Source organism: Pristiophorus japonicus, chromosome 19, assembly GCF_044704955.1.
Source record: "Pristiophorus japonicus isolate sPriJap1 chromosome 19, sPriJap1.hap1, whole genome shotgun sequence".
NCBI lineage: Eukaryota > Metazoa > Chordata > Chondrichthyes > Pristiophoridae > Pristiophorus > Pristiophorus japonicus.
This window is the reverse complement of record NC_091995.1, coordinates 8,610,329-8,632,038: the sequence shown is the minus strand read 5'-3', so window position 1 is coordinate 8,632,038 and position 21,710 is coordinate 8,610,329. Positions and strand designations below refer to the sequence as shown.

Genomic DNA, 21,710 nt, shown 5'->3' with positions numbered 1-21,710 from the left:
AGTCCAAATTGATCGGTTCCGGGGCCACTCCGATTCTCGCTTTATAGCCTCTGGGTAAGTGGTCCCTGGATTTGATCTCTCATAAGAACAAAATAATTAAGAGCAGGAGGAGGCCATTCAGCCCCTTGAGCCTACTCCCCAATTCCATGAGATGATGGCTGATCTACCTCAACTCCACTTTCCTGCACTATCCCCATATCCCTCAATATCCAAAAATCTATCGATCTCTGTCTTGGTTATGCTCAACAACTGAGTCTCCACAGCTCTCTGGGATAGAGAATTCCAAAGATTCACCAACCTCTGAGTGAAGAAGTTTAAGAACGTAAGAAATAGGAGCAGGAGTCGGCCACCTGGCCCCTCGAGCCTGCTCCACCATTTAATAAGTTCATGGCTGATCTGATCATGGACTCAGCTCCACTTCTCCGCTCCCATAACCCTTTATTCCTTTATCGCTCAAAAATCTGTCTATCTCCGCCTTAAATATATTCAATGACCCAGCCTCCACAGCTCTCTGGGGCAGAGAATTTCACAGATTTACAACCGTCTGAGAGAAGAAATTCCTCCTCATCTCAGTTTTAAATGGGCGGGCCCTTATTCTGAGACTAGGTCCCCTTGTTTTAGTTTCCCCTATGAGTGGAAATACTCTCTCTGCATCCACCTTATCGAGCCCTCTCATTATCTTGTATGTTTTGATAAGATCAGCTCTCATTCTTCTGAATTCCAATGTGTATAGACTCAACCTATCTTCATAAGTCAACCCCCTCATCTCTGGAATCAACCTAGTGAACCTTTTCTAAACAGCTTCCAATGCAAATATATCCTTCCTTAAATACGGAGACCAAAACTGTACGCAGTACTCTAGGTGTGGCCTCACCAATACCCTGTACAGTTGTAGCAGGACTTCTCTGCTTTTATACTCGAGCCCCCTTGCAATAAAGGCCAACATTCCATTTACCTTCCTGATTACTCACTTTTTGTGTTTCATGCACAAGTACCCCAGGTCCCTCTGTAATGCAGCACTTGCAATTTTTCTCCATTTAAATTATAATTTTCTATTTTCTCTGCCAAAGTGGATAACCTCACATTTTCCATGTCACTTTGCAGATTTTTTGTGTCCTCACAATTTTCTTTTCAACCTATCTTTGTATCAGCAGCAAACTTGGCTACATTACACGCGGTACCTTCATCCAAGTCACTAATATAGATTGTAAATAGTTGAGGATACAGCACCAATCCCTGCGGCACACCACAAGTCACTGCCAACCGGAAAATGACCCATTTATCCAGACTCTCTGTTTTCTATTCGTGAGCCAATCCTCTATCCATGCTAATATATTACTCCCAACCCCGTGAACTTTTATCCTGTGCAATAACCTTTTATGTGGCACCTTATCGAATGCCTTTTGGAAATCCAAATACACCACATCCACTGATTCCCCGTATCCACCCTGCTCGTTACATCCTCAAAGAACTCCAGCAAATTTGTCAAACTTTTGACAAACAAAATTATTTGCCTTTCATAAAACCATGCTGACTCTGCTTGATTGAATTATGCTTTTCCAAATGTCCCGCTACTGCTTCCTTAATAATGGACTCCAGCATTTTCCCAATGACAGATGTTAGGCTAACTGGTTTATAGTTTCCTGCTTTTTGTCTGCCTTCTTTTTAAATAGGGATGTTATATTTCCGGTTTTCCAACTCACTGGGACCGCCCCAGAATCCAGGGAATTTTGGTAGATTACAATTAATTCATCCACTGTCTCTGCAGCCACGTCTCAAGGCCCTAGGTTGTAAGCCATCACGTACAGGGGACTTGTCCGCCTTTAGTCCCATTATTTTACCGAGTACTACTTCATTACTGATAGTGACTGTATTAAGTTCCTCCCTCCCTATAGTCCCTTGATTATCCACTATTGCGATGTTTTTAGTGTCTCCTCATTTCAGTCCTCAATGGCCAACCCCATATTCTGAGATTGTGACCTATGGTTCTAGACTCCCCAGCCAGAGGAAACATTCTCCCTGCATCTAACCTGTCAAGCCCTGTAAGAATTTTGTATGTTTCAAAGAGATCAGCTCTCATTCTTCTAAACTCTGGGGAATATAGGCCATGTCTCCTCAATCTCTCCTCATAGGACAATACCCCCATCCCAGGAATCAGTCTGGTGAACCTTCGTTGCACTCCCTCTATGGCAAGTATATCCTTCCTTAGGTAAGGAGACCAGACCTGCACACAATACTCCAGGTGTGGTCTCACCAGGGCCCGATATAATTGCAGTAAGATGTCTTTACTCTTATACTCAAATCCTCTTACAATAAAGATACACTTGGATTTATATAGTGCCTTCACGTCCACCAGATGTCTCAAAGCACTTTACAATCAATGAAGTACTTTTGAAGTGTAGTCACTGCTGTAATGGCCAACATACTAATTGCTTTCTTAATTGCTTGCTGTACCTGCATATTAGCTTTCAGTGATATGTGTACAAGGACACCCAGGTCCCTCTGAACACCAACATTTCCCAATCTCGCACTATTTAAAAAATACTCTGCTTTTCTATTTTTCCCACCAAATTGGATAACTTCCCCGATTCCTGGTCTCTCGGTGTAAGTGGTCCCTGGATTTGGTCTCCTGATGTAAGTGGTCTCTGGATTTGGTCTCCCAATGTAAGTGGTCTCCGGATTTGGACCCTCAGTGTAAGTGGTCTCTGTATTTGGTCTCAGAAGCTAGTTCACTGTCACAGCCTCCTTTTCCCAGCCGCTTCCCTTAACCAGCTTCTCATCTGTTTCTCGACTATCTTTTTGGTGCTTCCTGTTTTGGTTACTTTAATGTGGGGCCGAAGCTGAACCTCTCCCCGTCGATCCCCCTGGTCTTCTCCGTTCCCCTGCTCCACCTTTTACGATCAGCTGTGTGTGACTTTAAGCGGTGTTTCACTGCCGAGCAGAGGAGCGCGGCCCCGCTGCAGAGTGAGTGAAGGCGGCTGGAGAGCGGGCGCGAGCGGAGCGGGAGCTCAAAGCCCAACGGTCAAAGCACGAGCGGGGGAAATGGGAGGCTGTGATTGGAGGAGAGGCGAGCATGCGCGGGGGAGGAGAGGCTGAGCGCTCAAAGCCCAACTGTCAAAGTGCGAGCGGGGGAAATGGGAGGCTGTGATTGGACAATGACCAAGTATGCGCGGGGGAGGAGAGGCTGAGCGCTCAAAGCCCAACTGTCAAAGTGCGAGCGGGGGAAATGGGAGGCTGTGATTGGAGGCGCGGCGAGCATGTTCGAGGGGAACTAACGGTAAACGGCTCAGCGCCGCGGGACAGACCGGCTTCAGAAAGTTCCAGAGTCCACATTGATCGGTTCTCGCTTTATAGCCTCTGGGTAAGTGGCCCCTGGATTTGATCTCTCATAAGAACATAAGAATTAGGATCAGGAGGAGGCCATTCAGCCCCTCGAGCCTACTCGGCCACTCAATGAGATGATGGCTGATCTACCTCAACTCCACTTTCCTGCACTATCCCCATATCCCTCGATTCCCTCAATATCCAAAAATCTATGATCTTTGTCTTGGTTATGCTCAACAACTGAGTCTCCACAGCTCTCTGGGATAGAGAATTCCAAAGATTCACCAACCTCTGAGTGAAGAAGTTTAAGAACATAAAATAGGAGCAGGAGTCGGCCACCTGGCCCCTCGAGCCTGCTCCACCATTTAATAAGTTTATGGCTGATCTGATCATGGACTCAGCTCCACTTCTCTGCTCCCCATAACCCTTTATTCCCTTATTGCTCAACAATCAGTCTATCTTCGCCTTAAATTTATTCAATGACCCAGCCTCCACAGCTCTCTGGGGCAGAGAATTCCACAGATTCACGACTCTCGGGAGAAATTTCTCCTCATATCAGTTTTAAATGGGCGGGTCTGTATTCTGAGACTATGTCCCCTTGTTTTAGTTTCGCCTATGAGTGGCAATATCCTTTCTGCATTCACCTTGTCAAGCTCCCTCATTATCTTATATGTTTCGATAAGATCACCTCTCATTCTTCTGAGCGCCCAACCTTTCCTCATAAATCAAACCCCCTCATCTTCGGAATCAACCTAGTGAACTTTCTCTGAACAGCCTCCAATGCAAGTATATCCTTCCTTAAATACAGAGACCAAAACTGCACGCAGTACTCCAGGTGTGGCCTCACCAATACCCTGTACAGCTGCAGCAGGACTTATCTGCTTTTTTTTTTAAATTATCCAATTTCGTTCCAGATCAATTCTTAACGCCAAAGATCACTTTGCGCCAATGTGTTTGATCTTAGACCAAAAGGCCGTAGCAGGACTTATCTGCTTTTATACTCTATCCCCCTTGCAATAAAGGCCAACATTCCATTGGCCTTCCTGATCACTTGCTGTACCTTCATACTCACTTTTGTATTTCATGCACAAGGACCCCCAGGTCTCTTTGTAGTGCAACATTGCAATTTTTCTCCATTTAAATTATAATTTACTTTTCTATTTTCTCTGCCAAAGTGGATAACCTCACATTTTCCCACATTATTCTCCATCTGCCAAATTTTTGCCCACTCACTTAGCCTGACTGTATCCCTTTGCAGATTTTTTGTGTCCTCCTCACAATTTTCTTTTCCACCCATCTTTGTATCATCAGCAAACTTGGCTACATTACACTCGGTCTCTTCATCCAAGTCATTAATATAGATTGTAAATAGTTGAGGACCCAGCACCAATCCCTGCGGCACCCCGCTAATCACTGTTTGCCAACCAGAAAATGACCCATTTATTCCGACTCTCTGTTTTCTCGTTAGCTAATCCTCTATCCATGCTAATATATTACTCCCAACCTCATGAACTTTTAACTTGTGCAGTAACCTTTTATGTGGCACCTTATCGAATACTTTCTGGAAATCCAAATACACCACATCCACTGGTTCCCCTTTATCCACCCTGCTTTTTACATCCTCAAAAAACTCCAGCAAATTTGTCAAACTTTTGACAAACAAAATAATTTCCCTTTCATAAAACCATGCTGACTCTGCTTGATTGAATCATGTTTTTCCAAATGTCCCACTACTGCTTCCTTAATAATGGACTCCAGCATTTTCCCAACGACAGATGTTAGGCTAACTGGCCTATAGTTTCCTGCTTTTTGTCTGCCTCCTTTTTTAAATAGGGGCGTTATATTTGCAGTTTTCCAATCCGCTGGGTCTGCCCCAGAATCCAGGGAATTTTGGTAGATTACAACCAATTCATCCACTGTCTCTGCAGCCACGTCTCTCAAGGCCCGAGGATGTAAGCCATCATGTCCAGGAGACTTGTCCAAGTATATGGAATAGGTGTAAATGTGAAAACCGGAGAGATTTTACACGCAACTTTCCCAGACAAAGGTCCAGATGAGGATACCCGCTCTGCTCGTACTTTCATGGGGGGTTCTTTGTTGTCCGTTTATGATGCAAAAGTGGAAGAGCTGCAGATTGAACCTTACCAATGGATACCATTTCCAGATGCTCAGTTCTTGTTGCAGCAAAATGATCAAGTGATATTACAGAATTTTATCGAGTATTACTTCATTACTGATAGTGACTGCATTAAGTTCCTCCCTCCCTATAGTCCCTTGATTATCCACTATTGGGATGTTTTTAGTGTCTCCTAATCTCAGTCCTAAATGGTCAACCCTGTGTTCTGAGACTATGATTCCTGGTTCGAGAATCCCCAGCCAGAGGAAACATTCTCCCTGCATCTAACCTGTCAAGCCCTGTAAGAATTTTGTATGTTTCAAAGAGATCAGTTCTCATTCTTTAAACTCTAGGGAATATAGGCCAAATCTGCTCAATCTCTCCTCATAGGACAATCTCCCCATCCCAGGAATCAGTCTGGTGAACCTTCGTTGCACTCTCTCTATGGCAAGTGTATCCTTCCTTAGGTAAGGAGACCAAAACTGTGCACAATACTCCAGGTGTGGTCTCACCAGGGCCCAATATAATTGCAGTAAGATGTCTTTAATCTTGCACTCAAATCCTCTTGGAATAAAGAAAGAAAGACTTGGATTTATCTAGCGCCTTCACAACCATCATAGCACTTTACAGTCAATGAAGTACTTTTGAAGTGTAGTCACTGCTGTAATGGCCAACATAGTAATTGCTTTCTTAATTGCTTGCTGTACCTGCATATTAACTTTCAGTGATCCGTGTACAAGGACATCCAGGTCCCTCTGAACACCAACATTTTGCAATCTCTCACTATTTAAAAAATTCTCTGCTTTTCTCAGTGGTCGCTGAATTTGGTCTCTCGGTGTATGTGGTCTCTGGATTTGGTCTCAGAGGGAAGTTCGCTGTCAGAACCTCCTCATCCCAGGCTGCTTCCCTCAACCAGCTTCTCGCCTTTTTCTCAGCTCTGTCTTTTTTCTGCCTTCATCTTTTGGTTATGTTAATGTGGCGCCAAAGCTGACCCTGTCCCCGTCGAACCCCCTGGGCTTCTCCATTTTCCTGCTCCACCTTTTATGATCAGATGTGTCTGACTTTAAGTGGTGTTTCACTGCCGAGTGAAGATGTGTGGCCCCATTGCAGAGTGAGTGAAGGCGGCTGGATAGCGGGCATGAGTGGAGCGGGGCGCTCAAAGCGTAAGAGGGAGAGTGGGGAAAATGGGAGGCTGTGATTGGTGTACAGCCAAGAATGCACGGGAGGAGGAGGCTGAGTGCTCAAAGACCAACTGTCAAAGCGCAACCAGGAAAGTGCGGGAGAAATGGGACGCTGTGATTGGTGGAGCAGCGAGCGTGTGCAGGGGGAGGGGCAGAGCGTTCAAAGCCCAATGGTCAAAGCGCGTGTAGGAGAAATGGGATGCTGTGATTGGAGGAGAGACGAGCATGCGCGAGAGGAACAAATGGTAAATGCCTCAGCGCCCCGAGACAGACCGGCTTCAGAAAGTTCCAGAGTCCAAATTCATCGGTTCCGGGGCCACTCCGATTCTTAGGGTACTGATCCCTGGATTTGATCTCTCATAAGAACAAAATAATTAGGAGCAGGAGTGGGCCATTGCACAAGATTCCTGCACAACACAAAAGTTCACAGGGTTGGTGGTAATATATTAGCATAGATAGAGGATTGGCTAACTAACAGAAAACAGAGAGTCGGGATAAATGGTTCATTCTCGGGTTGGCAATCAGTAACTAGTGGGGTGCCGCAGGGATCAGTGCTGGGACCCCAACTATTTACAATCTATATTAACGACTTGGAAGAAGGGACCAAGTTTGCTGATGATACAAAGATGGGAGGAAAAGCAATGTGTGAGGAGGACACAAAAAAATCTGCAAAAGGACATAGACAGGCTAAGTGAGCGAGCAAAAATTTGACAGATGGAGTATAATGTTGGAAAGTGTGAGGTCATGCACTTTGACAGAAAAAAATCAAGGAGCAAGTTATTATTTAAATGGAGAAAGATTGCAAAGTGCCATATTACAGCGGGACCTGGGGGTACTTGTGCATGAAACACAAAAGATTAGTTAATATGCAGGTACAGCAAGTGATCAGGAAGGCCAATGAAATCTTGACCTTTATTGCAAAGGAGATAGAGTATAAAAGCAGGGAAGTCTTGCTACAGCTGTACAGGGTATTGGTGAGGCCACACCTGGAGTACTGCATGCAGTTTTGGTTTCTATATTTACAAAAGGATATGCTTGCTTTGGAGGCAGTTCAGAAAAGGTTCACTGGGTTGATTCCGGAAATGAAGGGGTTGACCTATGAGAAAAGGATGAGTAGGTTGGGTCTCTACTCATTGGAATTCAGAAGATTGAGAGGTGATCTTATCGAAACATAAGATTATGAGGGGGCTTGAAAAGGAACTCCGCACCCACCATACCCCGGAGCTCCGCCCCCACCAGCCGCCAGAACTCCGCCCCCACCAGCCCCAGAGCTGCACCTCCACCAGCCCCCAGAACTCTGCCCCCACCAGCACCCGAAGCTCCGCCCCCTCCAGCCCCCGGAGCTGCGGCCCCACCAGCACCCGAAGCTGCGGCCCCACCAGCACCCGAAGCTCCGCCCCCTCCAGCCCCCGGAGCTTCGCCTCCAGCTTGGGTCAGCACCTTCAGGAATGGAGGGGGGAAAAGAAGATGAAAATAAAACCTTCAGGCTCAGTCAAAAACTTTCCTGGCATGTGCAGTCACAGGTCTCTAGCAGTTTCCCCTCAGAACAGACAGAGGGATAAACACTTAATGGGGATCACGAGGCAATCCCATCATCATCATGGGCAGTCCCTCGGAATCAAGGAAGACTTGCTTCCACTCTTAAAATGAGTTTTTAGGTTGCTGTACAGTTCAATATGGGAATTACAGTCTCTATCACAGGTGGGACAGACAGTGGTTGAGGGTAAGGGTGGGTGGGACAGGTTTGCCGCATGCTCCTTCTGCTGCCTGTGCTTGATTTCTGCATGCTCTCGGCGATGAGACTTGAGGTGCTCAGCGCCCTCCCGGATGCACGTCCTCCACTTAGGGCGGTCTTTGGCCAGGGACTCCCAGGTGTCAGTGGGGATGTTGCACTTTATCAGGGAGGTTTTGAGGATGTCCTTGTAAAGTTTCCTCTGCCCACCTGGGGCTCGTTTGCCATGAAGGAGCTCCGAGTCGAGCGCTTGCTTTGGAAGTCTCGTTTCTGGCATGCGAACTATAATGCCTGCCCAGCGGAGCTGATCGAGTGTGGTCAGTGCTTCAATGCTGCGGATGTTGGCCTGGTAGAGGATGCTAATGTTGGTGCATCTGTCCTTCCAGGGGATTTGTAGGATCTTGCAGAGTCATCGATGGTGGTATTTCTCCAGCGACTTGAGGTGTCTACTGTACATGGTCCATGTCTCTGAGCCATACGGGAGGGCGGGTATTACTACAACCCTGTAGACCATGAGCTTGGTGGCTGTTTTGAGGGCCTTGTCTTTGAACACTCTTTTCCTCAGGCGGCCGAAGGCTGCACTGGCGCACTGGAGGCAGTGTTGAATCTTGTTGTCAATGTCTGCTCTTGTTGATAAGAGGCTCCCGAGGTATGGGAAATGGTCCACGTTGTCCAGGGCCGCGCCGTGGATCTTGATGACTGGAGGGCAGTGCTGTGCGGTGAAGACAGGCTGGTGGAGGACCTTTGTCTTATGGATGTTTAGCGTAAGGCCCATGCTTTCGTACGCTTCAGTAAGTATGTCGACTATGTCCTGGAGTTCAGCCTCTGTATGTGCGCAGACGCAGGAGTCGTCTGCATACTGTAACTCGACGACAGAGGATGGGGTGGTCTTGGACCCAGCCTGGAGACGATGAAGGTTGAACAGGTTCCCACTGGTTCTGTAGTTTAGTTCCACTCAAGCGGGGAGCTTGTTGATTGTGAGATGGAGCATGTCAGCGAGGAAGATTGAGAAGAGGGTTGGGGCGATGATGCAGCCCTGTTTGACCCCGGTCCGGATGTGGATTGGGTCTGTGATGGAGCCGTTGGTAAGTATCACGGATGAAGCAGGCGGAGGATGCTGCCGAACTTTTGGGGGCATCCGAAACGGAGGAGGACGCTCCATAGACCCTCGCAGTTGACAGTGTCAAAGGCCTTTGTAAGGTCGAAGAAGGCCATGTATAAGGGCTGGTGCTGTTCCCTGCAATTTTCCTGCAGTTGTCGCGCTGCAAAAATCATGTCCGTTGTGCCCCGGAGGGGACGAAATCCGCACTGAGACTCCGGGAGGAGCTCCTCGGCGACAGGGAGAAGGCGGTTGAGGAGGACTCTAGCGATGACTTTTTCAGTGGCTGATAACAGGGAGATTCCTCTGTAGTTGGCGCAGTCGGACGTCCCCTTTTTAAAGATCATACAGTGCACCCAGTCTTGTGCCCAGCAAAGGACCAGGCCTCAGGCTGGTGCTCACAGGGTGAGCTTCCAAATTTGAACTGAACCATGGATGGAGGAAGGGACCAGGTCAAGCCCAGTCAGTAGAAGGTAAGAGAATACAATGCCAACGTTCTCTTACACTGTCCACTGAACTTTCCCCCGGCATAGCTGGGAGATTATTGCCCTCATTACAGCAACAATGTGCATTTATACAGCGGTATAATGTAGAAAAAAGTCTTCACAGATGTAGAATCAGACAACAGTGAACACCAAGCCACATAAGGAGATATTGGGACAGGTGACCAAAAGCTTGCTCAAAGAGGTGGGTTTTAAGGAGCGTCTTAAAGGAGGGTAGAGAGGTTTAGGGAGGGAGTTCCAGAGCTCAGAGCCTAGGCAGCTAAAGGCCCGGCCACCAATGGTGGAGCGATGAAAATCAGGGATGCACAAGATTCCAGAATTGGAGGAACAGAGAGTCCCGAGGAATTTCTAGGGCTGGAGGAGGTTATGGAGATAGGGAGGGGCGAGGCCATGGAGGGATTTAAACACAAGGATGAGAATTTTAAATTGTAGATGTTGGGGAATCAAGAGCCAATGTAGGTCAGTGAGCACAGGGGTGATGGGTGAATGTGAGTTAGGAGTTTTAGATGAGTTGGAGTTTATGGAGAGTGGAAGATGGGAGGCCAGCCAAGAGAGAAACAACGCCAACTTACATTTATACAACACCTTTTAACGCAGTAAAACGGCCCAAGCCATTTCGCTGGAGTGTTAACAAACAATATTTGACACCGAGCCACTGAAGATATTAGTACAGGCTTGGTCAAATAGATAAGTTTTAAGGAGTGTCTTAAAGGAGAGGAGAGAGCTAGACAGACAGAGGTTTAGGAAGGGAATGCCAGAGCTTAGGGCCCAGGCAGCTGAAGGAATAGTTGAATATAGAGGTGATTTAAATATATGGTTGAGGGTTTCAGCAGATGAGCTAAGGCTGGGGCAGAGACGGACAAAGTTAGAGAGGTGGAAATAGACGGTCTTGTGATGGAGAGGACATGTGGTCAGAAGCTCAGCTCTGGGTAAAATAGGACGCTACTGAAAAGAATCTGATTCAACCAGAGTCAGAGGCTGGGGAAGGGATGGAGTCGGTGGCAAGGGAACAAAATTTGTTGTGGGGGCCAAAGACAATGGCTTCTGTCTTTCCAATGTTTAACAGGAGGAAACTTTGGTCCATCCAATACTGGATTGTGGACAAGCAGACTCACAACACAGAAGCTGTGGAGGGGTCGAGAAGTCCCAGTGAGGTAGAGCTGGGTACGTTCAGTGTACATGTGGAACCTGATCTTGTGTTTTTGGGTGATGTTGCGAAGGGACATGAGGAATGGAGGGGGGGGATAAAAATAGATCCTTGGGGGATTCCAGAGGGAACGGCGTGGGGGCAGAAAGATACTCTGGCTACGATCAGATAGTTAAGCAGGGAACAAGGTGAGGGCAGTCCCACTGAGCTGGATAATGGAGGAGAGGTATTACAGAAGGATAGTGTGGTCAATCATGTCAAAGGCTGCGGACAGGACGACAAGGGATAGCTGACCATGGTGACAGAGTGGATATGTGATTAAGGCTGTTTTAGTGCTGTGACAGGAGTGAAAACCTGATTCCAGAGGAATTGCGAGAAAGATGGACCTGGATTTGTTGAAGGACCTGAGAGGAAAGGGAAGTTGGAGATGGGGCGGTAATTTGCAAGGACAGAGGGGCCGAGGGTGGATTTCTGAGGTGGGGACTGATGACGGAAGATTTGAAATGGAAGCGGACAGTACCCGAGGAGGTGGAACCATTTGCAATGTCAGCGAGTAAGGGGGCCTGAACCAGGGAGAGTAACAGCAGCAGAAAGTTAATGTTAAATATTGTGTACATAAATGATCAAGGGGACTACAATGGTTCTAGTTATTTGCACTTCCCTTGGTCCCTAATATCTAATCACAGCCAGTACTGTCGGAGCAAAATGCTAAATCTTCAGTACCCTTCATAAAACAGGCAAATGCCAAAACGTTTCCTTCCCTCCCCACAATTTTATGTTCTTCCACAGCAGGTTATCCTGTTGGATATTTTAAAAGGACCAATAAAGATCGTTCAGTCCAAACTTTAACCTATCATCCACCCACAGTCTCCCCCTCCCCCAATATTTCCAGCAATCTCTGACTCACAATAAGCTTTTAATTGCAGTTGAAAAATAACCAGTGCATTAGCACCACCCGCTGGCAGTGAGCGGTACTGCGGGAACATATTTATCCAACAGATTGCGCTGCTACTTTTTCTTCGGCAGTCCCTCAGAGTCGAGGAAGGCTTGCTTCCATGCGGAGTTCTCAGGTGACTGATGAGTCCAATGCGGGAGCTACAGTCTCTGTCACAGGTGGGGCAGACGGTGGTTGGAAGGACGGGTGGGTGGGGTGCTTGGGTTGTCGTGCGCTCCTTCCGCTCCTTTTGCTTGGCTTCTGTGTGCTCCGAGCAAAGAGACTCGAGGTGTTCGGCACCCTCCTGGATGCTCTTCCTCCACTTAGGATGGTCTTGGACCAGGGAGTCCTAGGTGCCGGTGGGGATGTTACACTTTTTCACGGAGGCTTTCAGAGTGTCCTTGAAGCGTTTCCTCTGCCCACCTGGGGCTCGCTTGTCATGTCGGAGCTCCGAGTAGAGCGCTTGTTTTGCGAGTCTAGTATCGGGCATGCGGACGATGTAGCCCAACCAACAGAGCTGATCGATTGTGGTCAGTGCTTCAATGCTAGGATGTTAGCCTGAGCGAGAACACTAACATTGGTTCATCTATCCTACCGGTGGATTTGCAGGGTCTTGAGGAGGCAGCGTTGGTGGTACTTCAGTGCTTTGAGGTGCCTGGACCATGGTCCATGTCTTTGATGCATATAGGAGCTACTTTTTAATATATCGATTTTTACAGGGTACAACACTGCTGCCTACTGGCTGAAAGCGGCACTGTGGAGAAATATGCCAGTTTCATCCAACAGATTTTTTTTTATTTCAAAATATACTTTATTCATAAAAAGAATCTGTACAGTACATTCAATGGCATTTCATTACATTTCGCTGCGGTCAGCAATCCCATACAATACATCTGGGTGCCGACGGCAGTTTCGTTCGTTACATTTCTCGTTTTTCTGTTCAACTGCGATTCAGTACAATAAACAGGGTACATTGTGGTACATTTACTCAAATTACATTTCATGTGTTACAATACAGAGCCCGGAATGGGTGATGGTACATTTACATTTTTTCTTTTCAAACTTGCATTTCATAACACACCTTACATTGTACATGGCACTACATTGATGTTTACAGGTTTGGTGCTCTATGTACACAAAGTGTAAATTACACATACAAATACAAATACAGCCCGAGGGAGTTTGGTGCTGATTTCTGCCCCCGGGTTTTCCGTGGCGGAAGGGTTTTAGACTGTGGCCCTACCCCACCGTGCCTTTGCGGCGACTGCACCAATTTTCAGTGCGTCCCTCAGCACGTAATCCTGGATCTTGGATTGCGCCAGTCTGCAACATGCGGACGTGGATATCTCCTTGTTCTGGAAGACCAGCAAGTTTCGGCAAGACCAAAGAGCGTCTTTGACCGAGTTGATGGCCCTCCAGCAGCAGGTGATGTCTGTCTCGGTGTGTGTCCCTGGGAACAGCCCGTAGAGCACAGAGTCCTGTGTTACGGAGCTGCTTGGGATGAACCTCGACAGCAACCACTGCATCTCTTTCCAGACCTGCCTTGCAAAGGCGCAATCCTGAAGGAGATGGGTGACAGTCTCGTCCGCCCCGCAGCCGGCCCGGGGGCACCGTGCCGTGCTGCTGAGGCGTCGGCTGTGCATGAACACTCTGACGGGTAGGGCCCCCCTCACCGCCAACCAAGCTACGTCTTGGTGCTTGTGTGTGAGCTTTGGCGATGAGACGTTCTGCCAAACAAGTTCGACAGTCCGCTCAGGGAACCACCCGACAGGATCCACCGTCTCCTTCTTTCGGAGGGCGTCCAGGACCTTATGTGCTGACCACTGTTTGATGGCCTTGTGGTCAAAGGGGTTTCTTTTGAAGAACTTTTCCACGAAGGACAGGTGGACAGGCATGGTCCAACTGGTGGGGGCGTTTCGCGGCAGCGTGGCCAGACCCATCCTTCTCAACAATGGGGACAGGTAGAACCTCAGCACGTAGTGACACTTGGTGTTTGCGTACTGGTGGGCTGTGCATAGCTTGATGCAGCCGCACACAAAGGTGGCCATCAGGATGAGGGCCACGTTCGGAACGTCCTTTCCTCCACTGTCCAGAGATTTGTACATCGTGTCTCTGCGGACACGGTCCATTTTGGATCTCCAGACAAAGTGGAAGACGGCTCGGGTGACTGCCGCGGCGCTGCAGCGTGAGATGGGCCAGACCTGCGCCACGTACAACAACACCGAGAGCACCTCGCTCCTGATGACCAGGTTCTTGCCTGTGATGGAAAGGGAGCGCTGCTCCCAAAATGACAGTTTCTGTCTGACCTTGGCAATGCGCTCGTCCCAGTTTTTGGCGCATGCCCCGTCCGCTCCGAACCATATTCCCAGCACCTTCAGGAAATCTGGCTTGACGGTGAAGGGAATGGAGGCTCGGTCGGTCCAGTGACCAAAGAGCATGGCCTCGCTTTTGGTGCGGTTGACCTTTGCTCCCGAGGCCAGTTCAAACTGGTCGCAGATTGCGAGCAATCTGCGGACCGACTGCGTGTCCGAGCAAAAGACGGCGACGTCGTCCATGTACAGCGAGGTTTTGACCTGGACGCCTCCGCTGCCTGGGATCGTCACCCCTCTGATGCCCGCGTCCTTCCTGATGGACTCGGCAAAGGGCTCGATACAACACACAAACAAGACAGAGGACAGCCTTGCCTGACTCCAGATCTGATTGGACAGCTTTGAGTTTCCCACCCGTTGATTAGAACTGCACTACTGATGTCTGTGTAGAGCAGTTTGACCCAATTTCGGATGCCCTCCCCGAACCCCATTTTGGAGAGCACGTCCATCAGGTACGTGTGCGATATCCTGTCAAAGGCTTTCTCCTGGTCTAAGCTGATTAAACAGGTGTTCACCCTCCTGTCCCGCACGTAGGCGATCGTATCCCTGAGTAGCGCGAGGCTATCAGAGATCTTCCTGCCGGGGACAGCGCAGGTCTGGTCCGGGTGAATCACCAGCTCAAGAGCAGACTTGACCCTGTTGGCGATGACCTTTGACAGGATCTTGTAGTCCACATTGAGCAGCGAAATGGGCCGCCAGTTTTTGATTTCCTCCCTCTCCCCCTTCTGCTTGTAGATGAGGGTGATGATGCCTTTCCTCATCGATTCTGACATGCTGCCGGCCAGAAGCATACCTCCGTACACTTCCAGCAGGTCCGGTCCTATCCAGTCCCACAGAGCCGAGTACAACTCGACCGGTAAGCCATCGCTTCCGGGAGTTTTATTCGTCTCGAAGGACCGGACGGCCTTTGTCAGCTCGTCCAGAGTTAGCGGGTGGTCCAGACTCTCTCGCTTGCCGTCGTCTAAGACATCCGAAATAGACGACAGGAAAGACTGGGAGGCCGCGCGGTCTGTGGGCTTGACTTCGTACAGCCTGGCATAGAAGGATTCGCTGATCCTCTGCATGTCAGGCTGCGAAGACGTCACAGAACCGTCTTCTTCCTTTAGGCTGGTGATCACAGAGCTCCCCCTGTGTACCTTTTGGAAGAAGAAACGCGAACACGTCTCATCCTGCTCGACGGAGCGGACTCTGGATCGGAAGATGATCTTGGAGGACTCCGAGGCAAAGAGCGAGCCTTGCTGGCCCTTCACCTCTTCGAGTTCCTCCGCGACATCGACCCCCATCGACTGCAGCAGGAGCAGGTTTTGCATATTTGTCTGGAGTCGGGATAATTCCCTCTGTTTCCCTCTCGCCTCCTGAACACCTTTGAGGATGAAGAACCTCTTGATGTTCGTCTTGATTGTTTCCCACCAGTGCATCGGGGAATCGCAGAGGGGTTTTACGGTTCTCCAACCTTTGTAATCCCTCTTGAGTTCCTCAATGTTTTCCCGAGTCAACAGTTTCACGTTCAGCTTCCATATCCCTCTGCCAACTTTCTGGTTGTCCTGCATGTGACAGTCAGCCAGTAGGAGGCAGTGGTCAGAGAAGAACACCGGCGTGACGTCGGTGGATCTGACCTTGAGCGTGTGGGACACAAACAGGAAGTCAATTCTGGAACGGACGGACCCGTCTGGTCTCGACCAGGTGTATCTGCGCGGTGCTCCGTCTGCAGGGTTGCTGAAGACGTCGCACAGCTTGGCATCTTTTACCGCATCCATCAGGAGTTTGGACGTGGCGTCCAGTTTGCTGTCGGCTCTGCTGGATCGTCCAGCCGCATCGATGATGCAGTTGAAGTCACCACCCAGAATGACCGGTCTGGACGTTGCCAGTAACAGTGGGAGCTGCTGGAAGAGGGCCAGCCTCTCGTTCTTCACAGCTGGAGCGTAAACATTAATTAACCTGAGAGGGGAGTTTTTGTACATTACATCTGCTACGAGGAGGCGGCCGCCCACCACCTCCTTAACTTCGGTGATGGTGAAGTGGCCTCCCCGCAGCAGAATGCCCAAGCCGGAAGCTCGGCTGTCGTTGCCCCCTGACCAAATGGATGGTCCATGGGTCCACCATCGTGACCACTGCCGGTAACTGCTGAAGTGCGGCAGACCGCACTCCTGCAAAAACAGCAGGTCCGCTTTGACCTTGGCGAGGTACCCCAAGGTGGAAACATATCGCGTAGTCGATTTCACGCTACGCACGTTAATACTAGCAATTTTTAAATCCATTTTTACGCTATGTTTTACATTTACATACATTGCAGTTCAGATACATCGTTTTCAATTTCAGGTAAACCGTTTTCAGTTTCCCCATATTCCACAATGGCGATTTCCAGCATGTCTAAGTTATTACTATTTACATCAAATTCAACATTTACTGCACCTGGGGTGGCGTGGTCATCGTCGTCCTCTGCTGTGGGGATGTTTTGACCAGGGGACTGCTGCAGTTCTGCGATTAAGTCCTCAATGTTCTCTGCACTGTCCTCGCCTGGTGTTGGTGGTTCCCCCTTTTCCTCAGTCGCGGCGGTGTCGAGCTGGTGTGCGTCGACCGCTGCGTCGCTCCCGGTGTTCCGGAGGTGGGGTGTGCTGGGCACTTCGCTGCTCCCGTTATCCCGGGGCTGGTCTGCGTTGGTTTCTCCTTCGCTCCCGGTTTCCCGGAGCTCGTGTGCGCTGGGACCTTTGTTGCTCTCTGGTTCCTGGGGCAGGGCTGTGTTGGTCGCTTTCCTGCTCCTGTTTTTCCGTGGCCGTGGGATGGCGCATTGCCTCTTCAGGCGGTGGCACTTTTCCTCATCAGACAAGCTGCCGTCGCTGGTTTCTGCCGAGCTTGGTGGTCGCCTCTTGGCCTTGCGCCTTTTCCCGACTATCTGCCATTCCGCTTCCTCGTCTGATGTCAGCTCGTCTCTGGGGGCGAGGTTCGCTGCTGGCTGCTGGTGGCTCGCAGCTCGCGGTAGCAGTCTTCTCTTCCTCGCCGTCTTGTCCCGAGTTCATGGTCGGGGGGAGGGTGTGGCTCTCCTCTGGAGCGTTGTGTTCGTCAGCTTCCTCCTCCTCTGGTGCAAAGTTCTTTGCTGCCTGCGCATAGCTGCGATTGCGTTTGGGGCAGTTTTTGTAAAGGTGCCCAGCCAGACCACAGAGGTTGCAGCACTTGGTCTCCTTGCAGTCTTTTGACTGGTGGCCCTCGTTCTTGCAGTTTCGGCAGATGACCGTCTTGCAGCTTGCCGCCACACGGCCTGCCTTCCCGCAGGTGCGGCACACGTTGGGTTGGCCAGCGTACACCATGTAGCCCCGGCTTCCTCCGATGGAAAAGCTGGAGGGTGGGTGCAGGATGGTTCCGCTGGCGTCCACCTTCAAGGTGGCCTGGATCTGGCGCTTGCTGGTCCATATTCCGTACCCGTCTTTCACGTCACTGCTGCTTCCTGCCCCATCGACAAACCTGTTGAGGAAAGTCAGCACATCGATGACGGGGATGTGGGGGTCGAACATTTGCACTGTGATAGTGCGTCTTCGCTGCGACGGGAGGGTGAACAGCGGCTCCCAAGTTAGCACTGAGCGCACCGGTTCACTCGCCTCCTTCAAACCCTTCAGGAACTTCAGGCAGAGGGTGACGGTTCTGAAGGTCACATCGAAGTAACCTCTCTTCGGGAGGTCCTGCAAGGCGAAGACGTCGGCGAGTTTCATGCCACATGTTCCCAGCAGGAGTTTCTTCACGAAAAGTTCCCGGTTGATCATTGTCTGTCCTTCCACTTTCTTTACCGTCACTCGGATGGTGTTTCGGACTCCCTGGTTCGCCGCTCGGTTGGCCGCCATCCGGGTTGCAGGTTCCTCCTTTCGCTGTGAGTTTTGGCCGAAGCCTTCATTCTCTCGTTGCCCCAGTCCGGGGCACGGGCGGACCTCCGTGTCCGCCCCCTGACAGGCCCAAGGGCCCGTCGAATCGTTAGTCGACATGCAGATTTTGTCTCCTCTCTCCAATTGGCGCCTGGCTCAAGCCAAAGGCCAGAGCCAGCAAAACTGGAAAAACGAGTTTCTGCAGTCAGTCGATTTGCATATGAATGCCCAATCAACAGGTACTCCACTTGATCTTAGCCAAAAGGCCGAGAAGTTTCATCCAACAGATGGCGCTGTTGCACTGTACAACATCCCAAATGAGATTGACTTGTGTTCGCTCGACGAATGCTATCTAACCTGCAAAGTTTCTCTTGCGTCTTGTTTTTGTTTTATATTTCCATCATCTGGAACATTTTATTTTCTTAGTTTGCAACACCACACGTCGGTAGAGAGCGGTGCTGCGGAAAACATACTCGCGCAATGATGCTTTTTTTCCCCAAAAATATACTTTATTCATATAAAATTTTCAAAATACATTGGAAAATAGTTCAGTACATTGCGGTCAACAATTCCATACAATTCATTTGGATGCTGACAGCAGTTCCATACAATACACTAGTGTACATTTAATTTCAAGGTACAGTTTAGTACAATCTGTAAATCACGTTACATGTTGTATTGTGCAAATGAGGGTATTACATGGAGCAGATAAAAACAGGTTTACATTACATTCCAGGATAAATTTCAATACTGATCAAGAATCACATTACATGTAGCACTATGCAGTTGAAAGCAGTACACGGAACGGATGAGAATACATTTACATATTTTTACAAGTTACTAAACAGTGCAGAGACTTTCATTATACATGGCACAATGCACGTGTTTTTCAGTACATGGTGCTCTATGTATATAAGCAGAAGTACAGCCTGAGGGGGACTGTGGCAGAAGGGCCTTAAACTGTGGCCCTTCCCCACCGTGCCTTTGCGGCGACTGCACCTCAGCACGTACTCCTGGACCTTGGATTGCGCCAGTCTACAACACTCGGCCATGGATATCTCCTTGCTCTAGAAGACCAGCAAGTTTCGGGAAGACCAAAGTGCGTCTTGCACCGAGTTAATGACTCTCCAGCAGCAGATGATGTCTGTCTCGGTGCGCATCCCTGGGAACAGTCCGCAGAGCACAGAGTCCTGTGTTACGGAGCTGCTTTGTATGAACCTCGACAGCAACCACTGCATCTCCTTCCAGACCTGCCTTGCAAAGGGGCAGTCCCAAAGGAGATGGTTGACAGTCTCATCCGCACCACAGCTGACTCAAGGGCAGAGTGACGTGTCTCTGAAACCCCGGCTGTGCATGAAGGATCTGACGGGTAGGGCCCTTCACACCGCCAACCAAGCTACGTCTTGGTGCTTGTGTGAAAGCTCTGGCGATGAGACATTCTGCAAAACGAGTTCGATAGTCTGCTCGGGGAAGCGTCCGACAGGATCCATCATCTCCTTCCGTAGGGTGTCCAGGACTTTATGTGCCGCCCACTGCTTTATTGCCTTGTGGTCAAAGATGTTTTTCTTGAAAAACTTTTCCACGAAGGACAGATGGTCAGGCATGGTCCAACTGGAGCGTTCCACGGCATTCTGGCCAGACCCATCCTTCACAACACCGGGGTCAGATAGAATCTCAGCACGTACTGACACTTGGTGTTTACGTACGAAGGGTCTATGCACAGCTTGATGCATCCACACACAAAGGTAACTGTTGTATATGCAAGCACTCTAATAACGACTCCAAGTGGTAAGGGTATAGTACTTGAACTGTAGTGACCTTAGTCCTTTATTGCAGCTCCTAGAGTGAGGACACCAAGAGGTGAGCTCCCTTTTATGCTTGGTTACCTGCAGTGTACAGGTGACCCTTAGGTCTCCAGCAGTAGCACCCTCTGGTGGTACAGGCATGGTGTATACAGGGTGAAGGTACATTCAGTGGTCTAGTGTTACATTAACATACATATATAACAGTAACCATCAGGATGAGGGCAATGTTCGGAATGTCCTTTCTCCCCCCCTTCTCTAGAGATTTGTACATCGTGTCTCTGCGGACATGGTCCATTTTGGATCTCCAGACGAAGTTGAAGACGGCTCGGGTGATTACCACGGCACAGGAGCGGGGTATGGGCCACATACAACAACAGCGAGAGCATCTCACTCCTGATGACCAGGTTCTTTCCTGCAATGGAGAGTGAGCGCAGCTTCCACCATCCCAGTTTATGTTTCGCTTTAGCGATACGCTCCTTCCAGTTTTTGGCGCACGCCCCGTCTGCTCCGAACCATATTCCCAAAACCTTCAGGTAATCTGACATCACTGTGAAGGGAATAAAGGATCGGTCGGACCAGCTTCCAAAGAGCATGGCCTCGCTTTTGTTGCGATTAACCTTCGCCCCCCGAGGCCAGTTCCAACAGGTCGCAGATTGTGAGCAACCTGCGGACCGACTGCAGATCCGAGTAAAAGACGGCAACGTCGTCCATGTACAGGGAGTCTTGACCTGAGCGTCTCCGCTGCCTGGGATCGTCACCCCTCTAATGCCCGCATCCTTCCCGATGGACTCGGCAAAGGGCTCGATACAACACACAAACAAAACAGAGGAGAGAGGACAGCCTTGCCTGACTCCAGACCTGATCGGAAAGCTTTCAGTTACCCAGCCGTTGATTAGAACTGTGCTACTGATGTCTGTGTAGAGCAGTTGGATCCAATTTCAGATACCCTCCCCAAACCCCATCTTGGAGAGCATGTCCATCAGGTACGCATGCGATATCCTGTCAAAGGCCTTCTCCTGGACCAAGCTTATTAAACCGGTGTCCACCCTCCTGTCCCGCTCGTAGGCGATCGTATCCCTGAGTAGCGCGAGGCTATCAGAGATCTTCCTGCCAGGGACAGTGCAGGTCTGGCCCGGATGGATCACCAGTGTTATATTTTTAATAAAGCAATGTAACTGAGTACTGTAGACGTGAGCAAGTGTGACCTTAGTCTCTTTATTCTAACTCCAGAGTATTGGTACAGCATGGGAGGCCTGTTTATATACAGTGTTCCCAAGAGATGCTGGGATTCCTTGGGACTCCAACAGATACATCCTCTGGTGGCGGTAGTGTGCAGGTTACATAGGGTTGCATACATAACATCACTCCCTTCCAAAGTCACTTATTTACAGGGTGAGACGATCTGGGGCTTTCCGCTCCCTAGTCGATTGTCTTGGTACAAAAGCAGGTGCAGGTGAGTTGGTTGGTTCTTCACTGGGCTGCTGTGCAGCTGGCCTTGCTGGGCTGCTGGGGATGATGAGTTCAGCTTCGTGGTCAACCGTGATGTCGGTTGCTACTTGTGTGTGTATCGGAGGGTCGAAGTTGGTGGTGTCCTCTTCAGGTTACTCATGGCTGTCTGTGAATCGCAGTTAGGTTTGGTCCAAATAATT

At 49.5% G+C, this 21,710-nt stretch overlaps 1 pseudogene; it reads right to left on the bottom strand.

Annotated features, from left to right (window-relative positions):
• Positions 1-19,860, bottom strand: part of LOC139230649 (uncharacterized) — an 80,675-nt pseudogene extending 60,815 nt beyond the window's left edge.
• Between the last annotated feature and the right edge of the window lie 1,850 nt (positions 19,861-21,710).